The sequence below is a fragment of the Cupressus sempervirens genome, chromosome 7 (assembly GCF_028749045.1).
Source record: "Cupressus sempervirens isolate cs-2001-9-10 chromosome 7, ASM2874904v1, whole genome shotgun sequence".
NCBI lineage: Eukaryota > Viridiplantae > Streptophyta > Pinopsida > Cupressales > Cupressaceae > Cupressus > Cupressus sempervirens.
The window spans coordinates 82,646,109-82,660,586 of record NC_143124.1 but is presented as its reverse complement, the minus strand read 5'-3'; positions in this window follow the sequence as shown (position 1 = coordinate 82,660,586).

Below are 14,478 nucleotides of genomic sequence, written 5' to 3'. Positions count from 1 at the left end.
TCCAACAGATATGTTGACAAAGGTTGTAACACGGGAGAAGCTAAACTCCTCTTCAGCTTCGGTTGGTCTTTTAGATTGAACATGAATAAAAGAACAACAGAGTTCAGGGTGGTTTGATCCAGTGGGAGCCCCATGTGGTAGTGGTATTGGTACAAGATCAATCTCCAAGTGGGAGATTTTTGTTTAGTGTGGAGCATTATTAGTCCCCAAGTGGGAGATTCTTAGATTATGGTGATTGATCAGGAAAAGTACTATACATACTTCATAAATTTTGGGCCATGGCCGACATAGTAGCCGACATATTATGGCTGACATATGGCCGACATGTTATAACCTTAAAGCGGTTTAATACTTGTATGAAAGGGTTTAGGGTTGGGTACTTTTCATTATGTTGTGATGCAAAATTGGTTCTTGCAGTGGTATTGAGCTGTAAGAGATTACAGATTGTAATCAAGTTGTAATCAGATTGTCATAAGATTGAACTTGCTATTTTGGTGGACATAGCCTAGGGATTGGGTGAACCACATTAAATCTTCGTGCCTTGTGTTCATTTTTGTGTGATCTATTATTTTATTTTATTAGTTATATTTGCATTTAGTTTTTATTTCTATCCGTGGTTTATCCTAACAATTATTGTCTAGGAAGGTATGGAGTGAGCTTGCAAGTCCAAGTAGCCGGTTATTTTTTTGAAAATATATTTTACAAAAGCCTATGACTAGATTTGAATGGCCTTTCATTTTGGCTATGCTTCAGGCTCTTGGTTTTGGTCCCAATTTTTGCAATTTGTGGAGATGCTCCTTAGAGATGCTAATGCTTGCATTACCATCAATAACTTGCAATCTGAAGACTTTGGGTTTTTTTTGTTCCATTAGGCAAGGTTTCCCTCTGGCTTCAGTACTTTATGTTCTTGCTATTGAAGGGTTTGGCTATTTACTAGCCCACTCCATGTCTTCAGGTTTGGTTTGTGGCATCTCTTTACCAAAATCCTCTTCCTAGTTGGTTAATGGTCATTTTGCTAATGATTCCTTTCCCACTTTTTTGGAGGATAAAGAAAACATCAATAATGCATTAAATTGCCTTAACACTTTTTTTCAATCCTCTAACTCTATTATTCAATGGCATAAAACACTCTATTATTGCCAGTCCTTTTTGCTAGCGCCACCTTGGCTTAACTAGTTTGAATGCAAATGGGTCACTCACAGGGAGATTTTCTGCTTTCTAGGCATTCCTTTTTCTTTTCAAGCATCGCCAGTGGATCTGTCAAATGATGTGCTTGCCAAGATTACTAAGAAGTTGGATTATCGGCTTACGAAACTATTTTCTCTTGCGGGAAAATTCCAAACTTGCTCTAAATTTCCTGTTGCAACAGATGCCTATTATTCTTATGGTTGGGCTCATTCAAAAGCCTCCTATTAGAAACTAGAGCAATTGTGCCATGATTTTCTTTGGGCTTCTAGTTCTAATCATCATGGCTTTCACAAATTTTCTTGGAATTTTTGTTGTCTCCCCAAAGAGTTTGGAGGCCTTGGCCTTCTCTCCACATAGAAGCAAGACCTTGCTCTATGTGTCAAATGGATTATTTGTGCCATAATTGGAGATGAAGCTTGGAAAATTTTGGTTTGAGATTGCATTTCTTCTAGGTTTTCCATTAACATGCCTACATGAAAGGAGATTGGCTTTCACACCCTTCTCATCATGTAAGAACCGATGCTCATAGAGAGCTCTTTTGTTATCAAGAGCATATGGAAAGCTTGGAAAGCTATCAAGCCTTGACTTTGTTGGTCTGGTGATGAGTTCTGTTATGGGCTCTCTTTGAACTAGTAGAACATTTGGTGGTCTCCTCTGTTTTCCATCCAAGGTATTCCCCTTGCCAAGACTCAAGGTGCTAGTGCTTTGCATTTTTTCAAATGAGGCATCAAGACTCCTAAAGATCTTTTCTCTAGGGTCTCCATGACTCTCAAATCTTGGGAAGATATGCAAGTCCAATACTCTCTTGCCCATTTAGATTGGAAAACTTTTGACTTATATTGCTTTTTGCAATTCTTGGACACTTAATTCATAAAGTGAGTATTTAGTCTATTAGACCTTGTTGGAATGATTGGAAGTGCTATCGTGCCACTCCTTTCACCAGTTACAAACCAAGTCTGGGTTTTAGATGGTTTTCTCCCCATCTATCGATGGTGGATGCACTCAATTAGAGATGGCATTTGCAATCTTCTCTTTCTCAATGGAGAAAGCACTTTGACACAATTTGGAATGTTATTACAGAACCCAAGATTGGCCATTTTGCTTGGTGCCTAGCTTTTCAAGGTCTTCTCCTTGGGCCTTAGCTCAATCATATTGGGGTTTTAGATCCTAGGTGTCCATTCTATGGCCAACCAGAGTCTTTCCTACATATTTTCTGGTTTTGTAGACATGCTCAAAATTATTGGCACTGGATTCATGATTTTTTAAAGTCGTTTCAGCCTCAACCATTTTCTTGGCACATGGTTATTTTGGGTGATTCCCCTAGGAGCCCTAGAAAATTTATCTAGATTTGGCATACCTTTAGGATGGAGATTTCATTCACTTTGTGGAAAGATAGAAATTTTGTTATTTTCACTCATAGTTTTCTTATTATAAATATTGCCATGCACACTAAGGCATGCATTTGTAATAATGTAATGATGCAGATTCAAGTGCAAGAAAACAAGGTGGCCCATCTTCAAGAGCTTCTTAATCACTAGAGAAATGCCCATTGTACTATTGCTAGGGTACCTTTAGTAGCCTTAGTATATACCTTGACACCTAGAGGCTATTGCCTGAGGCACAATTCTTCAATCCATTGCTCACACACACCATGTTTGCAGGCTTTCACTACCACTCTCTTAGCGGTGGCGATGGTGGATGGAGGCACTACTCGGTTTCCATACCCCATGGTGGCACTAGCTAGTTCTTGGATCCTCCTCTTGCCCCTTGGCGAGTGGTTTCTGGGAAGAGGCCTTTTCACTTGGAATTGGCTATCTTACCTCCACAGCCTAATTTGAAGGATGTTGATCAAGCCCCTAATGCTGTTAATGATGGCTAGACTGTTCCCATCCCGCCTACCAATCCTACGGATGACTGGGGATTTCATGATCATGATGAACCACCCCCCTCAGCTGGCATTGCCTTAGCTGCCTAAGGGTTACTTTTTATGTTTTTTCTTTTTATGAATAGTTGTTGATTCTGGCTTCGGCCATGTGAACTCTCGTGGAGTGATCTTGTATGCCCCAACCCTTTTTTGTGAATTATAATCTTAGTATATTATTTCATTAATAGAAAAGGACTATTCATCAAAAAATATGATGGAAAAGATCTTCTTTTATGACATTGACTATACGAATTTTGTTGGGTTGGATGCCCTTCATGCCATGGTCCATGTCTTATGTCATACCATGATTACAGAGAGTCAAGAACCTTTGTGAGACTTTTTTTTTGGATGGAGTATTATTAGTATATGAGAAATATTTATATTTTATGATTAATATGCCTTTCTAATTAACATATGATATTTGTAGGATGCCTTTCTAATTGATATATGATATTTGTATGATGATTAAGTTAGTTAATATAAGATATGTTCATTTTCATAAGTAATATTTTTCAATTTACTATCTCTAATTTATGAGAATAATTATTTAATAATAAAATATATTTTTTGTAAAAAATCTAAGAACTAAAAATAATCTTGTAAAATTTTGTATTTATTTAAATTATTATAATTAAATAAAATATTTTAAAAAAATTCTTACATTTTATAAGTAATAAAAAAATTAATACAAAACTAGAATGAAATGACATTCTTGATAAATTGTTGGTATTACAATATATTTAAATAAGTAATATGTTGTTTTTATTTTTTTTTACACTTTGAATAAGAATTTGAAGTACCAGTAATAAAATCTATCAATATATATATATATATATATATATAATTTTTTTGAATACTCCATTTGCATAGAATTTTTTAAAAACAAAAAGTCTAACAAAGGTACTCCTCTATGGCCATGGTATGACATAAGACATAGGCCATGGTATGAACACATCCAACCCAAACAAAATTTGTGACTGGATAGTTGATGTCCTCTTTTATGATAAAATTAGATTGAAGGGACCCCATACATAGTAAAGATAGCATTTCTTGTCACAAGGGAAAGAAATACAAAGAACATGAATCTCAATTGATACAAAATACTAGGGGAAAGAAATTCAAAGAATCATAACTCTTGATGGTAAAAATATTAACACAATCAAATCCATAAACAAATCATGTAATCATAACTCTATCAACAAAAATACTTAGTAAATTAAAGGCATATGGAATCCATTGACATGAATGGACCCCGATCCCCCAAATAGTGGAGTTAAGCATGCTTTCCACTTATAAGTATTGTATATTGTCAAAATCTTATGGAATTAATTTCTTCATCTTTTTAACAAGAGCTCTAATAGAGCTTGAGTCCCCTACCTTTTGTTAAACATGATGCATAGGTTTAGATTTGATCAATGGGTAAATTATATTGAAAAAATGTTTTAAGATGAATACCACAATTTAATTTGCTATTTAGGGAAAACCAATAAATAGAATTGATTAGTGAATGTTGTACATGCAATTTATAGAATTAAAATAAATTATATGTAATATTTAATTTGAATTTTGATCGAGCGTAACACTTTATTTATATGTTTCTTTATACTAGCTATATATCTATTATCTATTATCTATATAAAGAAAGCCAAGATATATCAAAGTTTTAATTTTAATTAGTTCTCTTTTTCTAAAGTAAATTAAAGCCTCGATATATCTACGCTTTCTTTATATATATATTATATAATATATAATATATATATAACTAGTAGCATTGGGAGGGGAAAGCCCTCATATGGTTCAATTATTTCAACATTTGTGTTTATCTACTAATAATAATATAGTTCAATTATCTTTAATGGCTAAATATATTTAGAAATAAAATTAAAAAATAGTGTAGGGTATGAATTTCTATATGATATATGTATAGGCATAGCTTCATTCATGTTTAAATGGGATTATACACCTGCACTAAATTTTGAGTCGATATTTATAATTAGGGCTAAGAATCTATCAATAATATAAAATGGAATATTCTTACAATTTATATTTTATAATGTAATATTATCTTGTAAATTAGTAATTTAAAAGAGTGGGCATGACCCCAATCTTTAGTAGTAGGTTGTAAAGAATTTGAAGTCAGAGGTTTTCAATTTAATAACTGAATAAAAAAAAGTAAAATTGAAAGAGTATTACATTATAGGCTAATTATTAGTAAATATTTATACTTGGGGTTAAGATTCTACCAATAAAAGAGATACTTTTAAGTTCTCCTACAATAAGGTCAGGGATTATGTATGATATAATTGTTAGAAGAGAACTATATATATATATATATATATATATATATATATATATATAAAAGATTTTTTAATTTACTTGATTGATATTTGTTATAAGATTCCTTCAATAATCAACGTGGTTGTGATTGTTGTGTAATTTAATATAGCACATATTTCACTTATACTTGTTTAATTATATAATGGTCCATAAAGGATTTTATATGATATATAATAGGATCTATATAGTTGCTACCAAAACAATTATAACTTAACAATGGATATTATAGAAGTGGTGTGAGTGTTAAAATAAGTATAAGATCATCATTTTATATATTTTAATGTTGGTTTTTGTTTATGTTTATGATAAAATCATCAATTGACAGACCCCAATCTTTAGTAGTAGGTTGTAAAGACTTCAAAGTCCAAGGTCTTAAAGTTTATAATTAAATAAAAAAATAAAAAAATGGAAAGACTATATTACATTGTAGGCTATTTCTTAGTCAATATTTATACTTAGGGTTAATGTTCTACCAACAAAAGAGATACTATTTAAGTTCTAGTACAATAAGGTCAAGGATTATGTATGATATAATTGTTAGGAGAGAACTATAATTGAAAAATGAGTTTTTGATTTACTTGATTGATATTTTCTATAAGCTTCCTTCAATAATCAATGTGGTTGTGAGTTTTGTGTAATTTAATTTAATATACATTTCACTTATATTTGTTTAATTATAAAATGACTAGGTAAAGGTGTGCTAATAGCTTTAGCATTCTCCATAGAGAAACGTTGGAACACCTTCTCCACATAATCAGCTTGAGATAGCATCAATGTTCTATTCTTCCTATCTCTACAAATCTTCATACGAAGGATTTGTTTTGCTGCCCCCAAATCCTTCATAGCAAATGCATGTGCTAATTGGCATTTCAACCCCTTAATGTGATCCATGTTAGACTCAACTACAAGCATATCATCAACATATAAACATAAAATAATGTAGTTTTCATCATCCAACCTCTTAAAATAAACAAAATGATTTGAATAACACCTATAGTATCCATGCTCCTGAATAAAACTGTCAAATTTTAGATACCATTGCCAAGGTGCTTGCTTTAAGCCATATAGGCTTTTCTTCAACTTGCACACTAAGTTCTCCTTACCTTTTACTGCAAATCCCTCTAGTTGAGCCATATATATCTCTTCATCCAAATCACCATGAAGGAAGGCTATTTTAACATCAAGCTACTCTAAATGCAAATCTTTAGTAGCCACAAGACTTAAAATAGTACAGATAGAAGTCATCTTAACAACAAGAGAAAATATCTCATCAAAGTTAATGCCTTTTTTTTGTGCAATTTCTTTCACAACTAACCTACCTTTAAATTTTTTCTTACCTCCTTCCTCTTCTTTCAACCTATAAACCCACTTATTTTGTAAATCTCTTTTACGTGTAGGCAACTTGCATAAATCACATGTCTTATTCTTTAGCAAAGAGTCCATTTCATCTTTCATTGCAGACTCCCATTGAATCTTAGTATCCACTTGCACAGATTCATCATAACATTCAGGTTCACCAGTATCTGTTAATAAAATAGAATACAAAGAACGAGAAAATCTTTTTGGAGGTCTAATTTGCCTTGTTGACCATCTAACATTCACCAGTGTGTGTGGTATTTGTTGTTGCAATTGTTGCACATCATGAGGAATGGCTAGAACATTAGCTTTTGAAGTATCATCCAACACTACATAATCATCTTCTTTCTTCTCATGTTGCTACAATAGATCTTTGCACAACATTTTCTCATTGAATATGACATACCTGCTTCTTACAATTTTATGATTTTTAAAATTCCAAATCCTATAACCAAATTCATTAATGCCATATCCAAAAAATACACATTTCTTTGACTTAGCTTCCAGCTTGGTTCTATTTTTAGAATCTATGTGAGAAAATGCTTCATAGCCGAAGGTTTTGAGAAAAGAATAACTCACCTTCTTACTAGTCCATGCTTCCTCTAGAATACCACAACACAAAGGAGTAGAGGGATCTCTATTAATCAAATCTACAACATTGTTAACAACCTTTGCCCACATGTATAAGGGAAACCTAGCATGCAACCTCATGCTCCTTGCACGCTCCATTATAGTCCTATTCATGTGTTTAGCCACTCCATTTTTTTGTGGAGTCCTTTGAAAATTTTTCTATCTAAAAATACCATTAGTGGAGAAATAATCTTCAAATTCATGAATGTAATACTCACCACCATTATCAGATCTGAGGCATTTTAATTTCTTACCAGTCTCATTTTCAACCAAGCATTTCCATTTCTTAAAAGTTTGCAATACATCAAATTTTTGTCTAATGAAATAAACCCATACTTTTCTCGTTGCATCGTCAATAAATGTAACATAATAATGAGAGCCACCAAGGGAAGATACCCATGCTGGTCCCCATACATTAGTATGCACAAGCTCTAATTTCTCCCTTTAGTTTTCCTTCCTAGTCTTTACAAAACTCATTCTCTTTTGTTTTCCATACACATAACTTTCCAAGAATTCCATATTAACACATTTTAGACCTAGTAAAACTTTCTTTGAATGAATTACTTTCATACCTTTCTCACTCATGTGCCCAAGTCTATTGTACCACAGTGCTGTATCAGAATTTATAGTAGCTATTTGTTCACCCTACTCAATCGCAACAACTGTTCCTAAACATTCATTTTTCTCTAAAACAATTGAAGTAGAAGGAACAATATGACCTGTACAAAGATATAAGGTACCTACTTTCACACCTTTTTCTACTACAAGGGAACCTTTTGAAACCTTCCAATTTTTATCATTAAAAGTAACTATGCAACCCTCATCACCCAGTTGACCCGCTAAAATTAAATTCCTACTCAGCCTTGGAACATGTCTTACCTCATGTACTAGCCAATGATTACCATTCTACAACTTAATCTTAACTTTTCCCTTTCCAATAATATAATAGGGCTCATTATCCCCCAAATAAACAAGTCCAAAATCCCCTTGGACATAATCAATGAAATAACCTCTATGAGGTGTAGCATGCAATGAAGCACCAGAATCTAAAACCCATGAATCATCAACACTTTCTAAAGACATAAGCAAAGTATCCTTATCGGATTTGTTACTTACCACATTTTCCTCCTTGTCTCCATTTGATTTTTCTCCTTCATTTTTATTTTGATTCCAACAATCTTTCTTTTTATGCCCTAGTTTCCCATAGTACTATCAATCATTTGGTCCTCTCGATTGAGACCTCCTCCCCTTTGACTTTCCTCTTGATTTCCCATGATTTCTTGAATTACTTCCTCTTTTAGTCCTTTTGCCCCTGCAAAGAACTTCCTGATATAGATCCACCTAAGGTTTTCCTATAATTTTCCTCACTCAAAACAACACTAATCACATCATCATATTTTAGGGTACTAGATCTAGAAACAAAATTACTCACAACCATTACCAAGCCATTCCAACTTTCAGGCAAAGAACACAAAATCAAGAGAGCCTTAATTTCTTCTTCAAAATTGATACCCACAAAAGATAATTGACTAGTAATAGTATTAAACTCATTAAAATGATCTGCAACAGATCTAGCTTCTGCCATTTTCATATTAAATAAATGCTTCATGAGAAATACATTGTTTGAAGTAGAGGGCTTTTCATACAGTGTCGCTAGGGTTTTCATCAACTCCTCTATTGTCTTCACTTTTGTAATATTAAATGCCACTGATGGTGCCAGACATAATCAAATTCTTCCAAGTGCCTTTTTGTCCAAAAGATCCCATTCATCATTTGACATAGATCCTTGATTCTTGGCTTTTCCTTCCAATGACTTCCGTAAATCCTTCTGATAAAGATAGTCTTCCATTTGCATCTTCCATGACTAAAAGTTCTGCCCATTAAACCTATCAACCCTTAGCTTACCCTTGTCTGCCATCACTCCCACTCAACCATGAGACTCCAACTCAACCATGAGACTTTCCTACAGAGGATAATTGAAAAACAACTAGGCTCTGATACCACTTGTTAGGATTAAAGCACAGTCAAAAATAACAATTACATGCAAATATAACCAATAAAAGAAAAGAATAGATCACATAGAGAATAAAAACAAAACAACAAGATTTAATGTGGTTCACCCAATCCCTAGGCTACGTCCACCAAACAACAAGTTCGATATTACTATGATCCAGTGATTATAGCCTGATAATAATCCATAACCCCTTACAGCTCAATACTGCCACAAGAACCAATTTTGCATCACAACTATGAAACAATCTCTAACCCTAAGCTCTTTTATACAAGTATTTTTATCGCTTTAGGCTTATAATTAATAATTATATGTCGACCCAAAATCCTGATAAAATAATGCCCAATTTTTTTTTCCCAAAGAATTTATGAAGTATGTACAATACTTTCCTAATCAATCACCACAATCTAACAATCTCCCACTTGGGGACTGATCAGGCTCTGCACTAAATAACAAGTATTCTATTTATTTTCATGAGAGATGGATTCATGTTAAATCGCTACTCATGAAACATGAGTCAATGAGTTTGACTTAAAATCACATAGTTAAATCCTGATAGCAATATCACCATATAATATAGATGCCGAGCTATAATATGTGCTAAGCCAAAAGTTCAACAGGTGTCAAGTCACAATAGATGTCGAGAAGATAGATAGTGTTGAGAAAGTTTCAAGTATGGAGTGAGAAGTGATGTCGAGCTATTATATGTGCCAAGTAAAGTATAGGTGTCAAGCGAGACAGAGTTACTATAGGAGCTGAGCAAGATAGAATTCCCATATGTGTCGAGCATCAACAATCAGTAAGTGCCAAGTAACATAGAATCAACATATGAGTTTGTACCTTCACAAACTTGGATGTAAACCATTTTTGAGATGACTCAGGATGAATCTTGAAGGATCTAAAAGATGAGATCAAATCTATTACATTCCCTATGTAATCAGCATGCAACCAATCAGAAAATGGAATATTTGAGCGGGAAAGATGGATGAATCTAGATAGTATATTCTTGCCTAACCCTAAGTCATGAGATCTTTATAAGGAGATTGAGACCCCATAATTTGAGAGAGCATGTGTAAGAGAGAAAGATGTTGTATGGAATTCTAGTGAAGTTTTGAAGTAAGTTTTACAGGGTGTAAAGACTTAGAGGAAGAACAACACTGCAAAATTGGTTGATCAGAATAGAGTATCAACACTACAAGCAGAGTTATAACAGATCAAGAAGGATTAGATTAGATTGGATAGAAGAAGGATCTAAAATCAGCAATTGAGGATTGTAAGTTATCAATTGATCACATTCTACTATACTTTCTAGCCATTGTATTAGGAGAATGAAAATCTTATGGAGATAGGTTGGTTTAACAACCATATTGTAAATCCTTTAACACGGTGACATTCCAAGTGAATGTTTGTAAATCCTTTAGATAGGTCAATTTTAATAGAGTGTTAAGCCTTTAATAGGATAGGCCTTTCACAAGGTAGATCATTGATGATGGTCAAACTTTGTAACCTTAACAAGTTACATATTGTTGCAGTGATAAGTTGTGGGTGTCATCCCCACCCCATTTTTACCTTCTCATTTTGGAGGGTTTCTGGGTGGTCAAATCTTGTGTTATCTATTTTCATGCATTCACTTTTAAGTTATTTAGATGTGTTAAATTCATGTGATTGATTTTATTTAAAAAAATTTAGAGGTTAAAGTTTGGTACTTCTGATTCACCCCCCTCTCAAAAGTATCCTTCCCACTTGTGAATTCCAACAGTTAGCACTATGCTACATCATTGCAACATAATGATGTCATGACATGTGGTACCTTGATCCATTACATAGCCTTGTAATCCATGCCACATAACCAAATCCACTTCATCACCCTCTCCATGTGGCGATCTATCTCTATGTCATTGTCCTTGTCAACCACCACCATGTCACTAGCAACATAGCAACACTTTGACCCATATCTCTCTTGCCTAGTTAGACTGCTTGCCATGTGGTGACCTATGATTGTGTTTCTATGTCGCATGACACCTCAATAGTCACCATGCCATCATGACATAACAATGTTGTGACATGTGTCCTATTTTACCAACTCATCTCATCATTTTGTGTACTAGGTCCAAAATTATCTGCCACATATCATTCTATGATTGGTCCACATGACATCCTCACCACATTAGTACATTAGGAAGCATGCCCACTTTGGAGACCACTACTATGTGTCACTCTATAGTTCATCATTAGGCCATGTCAACATATCCATTCAAATTCAACTTTTACTTTCTTCTAGGTGACCATGGGCCTGTAGGCAATGTGTCTCATATGTCATAAAGAAAATTGCTTTAGACATTTACTTAGAGAGCACCCTCATATTTAAAAAACCAAAATACTTACCACATGAGCCATGTGGGATGAAATGATTAAGACAAAAACACAAACAATACTTACTGCATCCCACATGCATGATGTTCAATCAGTAGCAACTATATTCATCTTATCTTCAGACCATTTGGCATACAGATTCCATGGATGTCTTATACCTTCCAAACAAAATCTTCACACTTTGGAGGCAAATTGGGCAGTATGGAAGCATGCTTCTCAGAGGGTCAACTTCTTTGTCAACACCCTTGTTAGATGAATCCCTAAAGATGGATATTGATGATGAATACACAAGCAGACAAGTTCATATTATTAATCACCTCAATACATCGTATGGTGTTGTTTGAAGTTGTTTTTGATGATTTTTTCATCTAATCATCATGGGAAAAAAAGATACACACATATATGATTACATCCCTATTTAATGGTGACTAGATTGGATACTCCCTCAATTCTACATACTACATTGGGCTGGGCAAAGTTGCATTCTACAAGGGAACCAAAAGGGAGCCACTGTGCACTAGTTTCTCTTCACATATGTTAACCTTGCGACTTTCCTATCAGGTCTTATGTGATCAACACTACCAATAATGGCATTCTAGTCAAATTCTACAAATAATCATGTCCCTTATCCTTAATTAACACGTCCATGATTTCCCTAATAGTGGCTTGCAATGGTGGAAAAAAGAAAAACAACAACAACTTTGAATGGACATCTCTAACAAATACTAACATATCTCAATTTCTAAATCAGAATCTTCAAACATCATGTCTAATTTTATAGCAATCTAGCAAGAGTTAAAGATTTGAATGGCCACTCAAGTGTGTCAATGGAAAAATTGTAAACTCCTATCCATAAAAACCTGTGTCATCCTCTAAAAAAACAAGTGTGTTCATTCCTTCAAAGGTCTAATCATGACAAACAATGATTTGATTGAAAAACTTTATATGTTTTGTGCTTTTCATGCACACTCATTGGGAAACCAATCATAGACTTAGATTTAATGCACAATGCCATATGGTGGATATTGGAATAATTCATATGCTTACGAAATTATCATCACCAATCTCATGCATATGCTTCCCATCCTCCACTATCAAAATCATCATTTGTGCAAACATGCACATTAAGGAATTTATGAATGAATAAGAGATGTGTTACTAGATCATAGGTGCACATTCCATTAGTCCATTGATAACAACTGCATGACAAGGTTGGAGTAATACAGATCCAGAGAGAATGCAAATGAAGGCTTTTGTTCAAGTAGTTCGCCAAGAGCAATCAAACTATCTATCTTCTTAAGACTTTAAATCTCTAATAATAATATATTTTACCAAGCTAATATTTTTTTTGTTCATGAGATTCCCAATGTATTCATCTGTGAAAGCTTGATCTAGTACATCTATCAATGTTGTTCCTTGTGGCCCTTCAATAATATAATTTTTTTTTGTTGTTCCTCATGTTAGTCCATATTCAACCTCAAATTTTAGTCTCCCATAGCTGCAAGATTTTTAAAGCTAATTGTATTAGTCACGATACTCACAACATATTCAAAATGATCTTGTTTCTTGATAACCAATGGAGATTGATCTTTTGAACACTTTGAATCTCCAATATCTTATCAATCTAGTGGGAACAGCTAGACACCAAAGTGGGTCTGACTATTTTTTTTTCAAACTCAAACAATTGATCCTCCAAATAGATTGACCAAGGATATCATATTGAATAGATTCCAAATCAAACACTAACTAACCAATCAAAACTCATTTTTAAACCTTTCTACAAACTGCCAATTTCATGTTAAGAGGCTTGAGAGCCAGCTTTGAAAATTGACCAAAGCACCCGACCGAACCTTGGGATCTGATACACTAATTCTTTGTTCTACATTTTCATACCCTGTTAGGTTTGATCTCATGACAACTTTAGGGTCAAAAGATATTAACCATCAAAATTGCCTTCTCAAAACTACCTACAAGAAAACATGTTAGAAAACCATTAATCACATCCAGTTTTGGCTTGGAAAATAGGTCAAATTGACACTTGGGGGGCACAAAAACTGGGGTATTGGTTCACTACCACAAGGAGAGTATAAATTTGTGATTTGGTCTCATGAAAAAAAACTAGGAAGATTTGGAAAGAGGTCAAATTGGGGTACTCTGAATTGCAGAACTGGGAACAATTGCAGAACATTGATTTTCATAAAAATAATAGACCTGGAAAAGTGTGCAGACAAATTTGCCAAGACTTGAAAATTGACACACTTAGAGAATTTTTAGAGTAGAATATAGTGGTACAATCCATTTGGTCTCATCTATCATGTATTTAGGGTTACAACATCCCAAAGAGGGGTACTAATGAATTTCTTTATGACACCAGTAATTCTTTAGAAATTGCATTTGGAATCACATTTGAAAACTAGTCAAACAGATTCATCATAGGCTCAAACCTAGAAGCTAAAAAGTGTCTAATTTGCATAATGCAATGTAAAAGGATTTTTTTTCATTTTGGTCAACTAGGTCAAAGTTATGACTAGTCAAATAGGGCATCCTCAAATTTTGAGAAATATGCATCAACATGACAACAATAAACAACCAACTTTGAAAGATTCAAAACCTAGTCAAACAAATCAAAAAAACTTGAAATATGAAACATAGGTCCTCT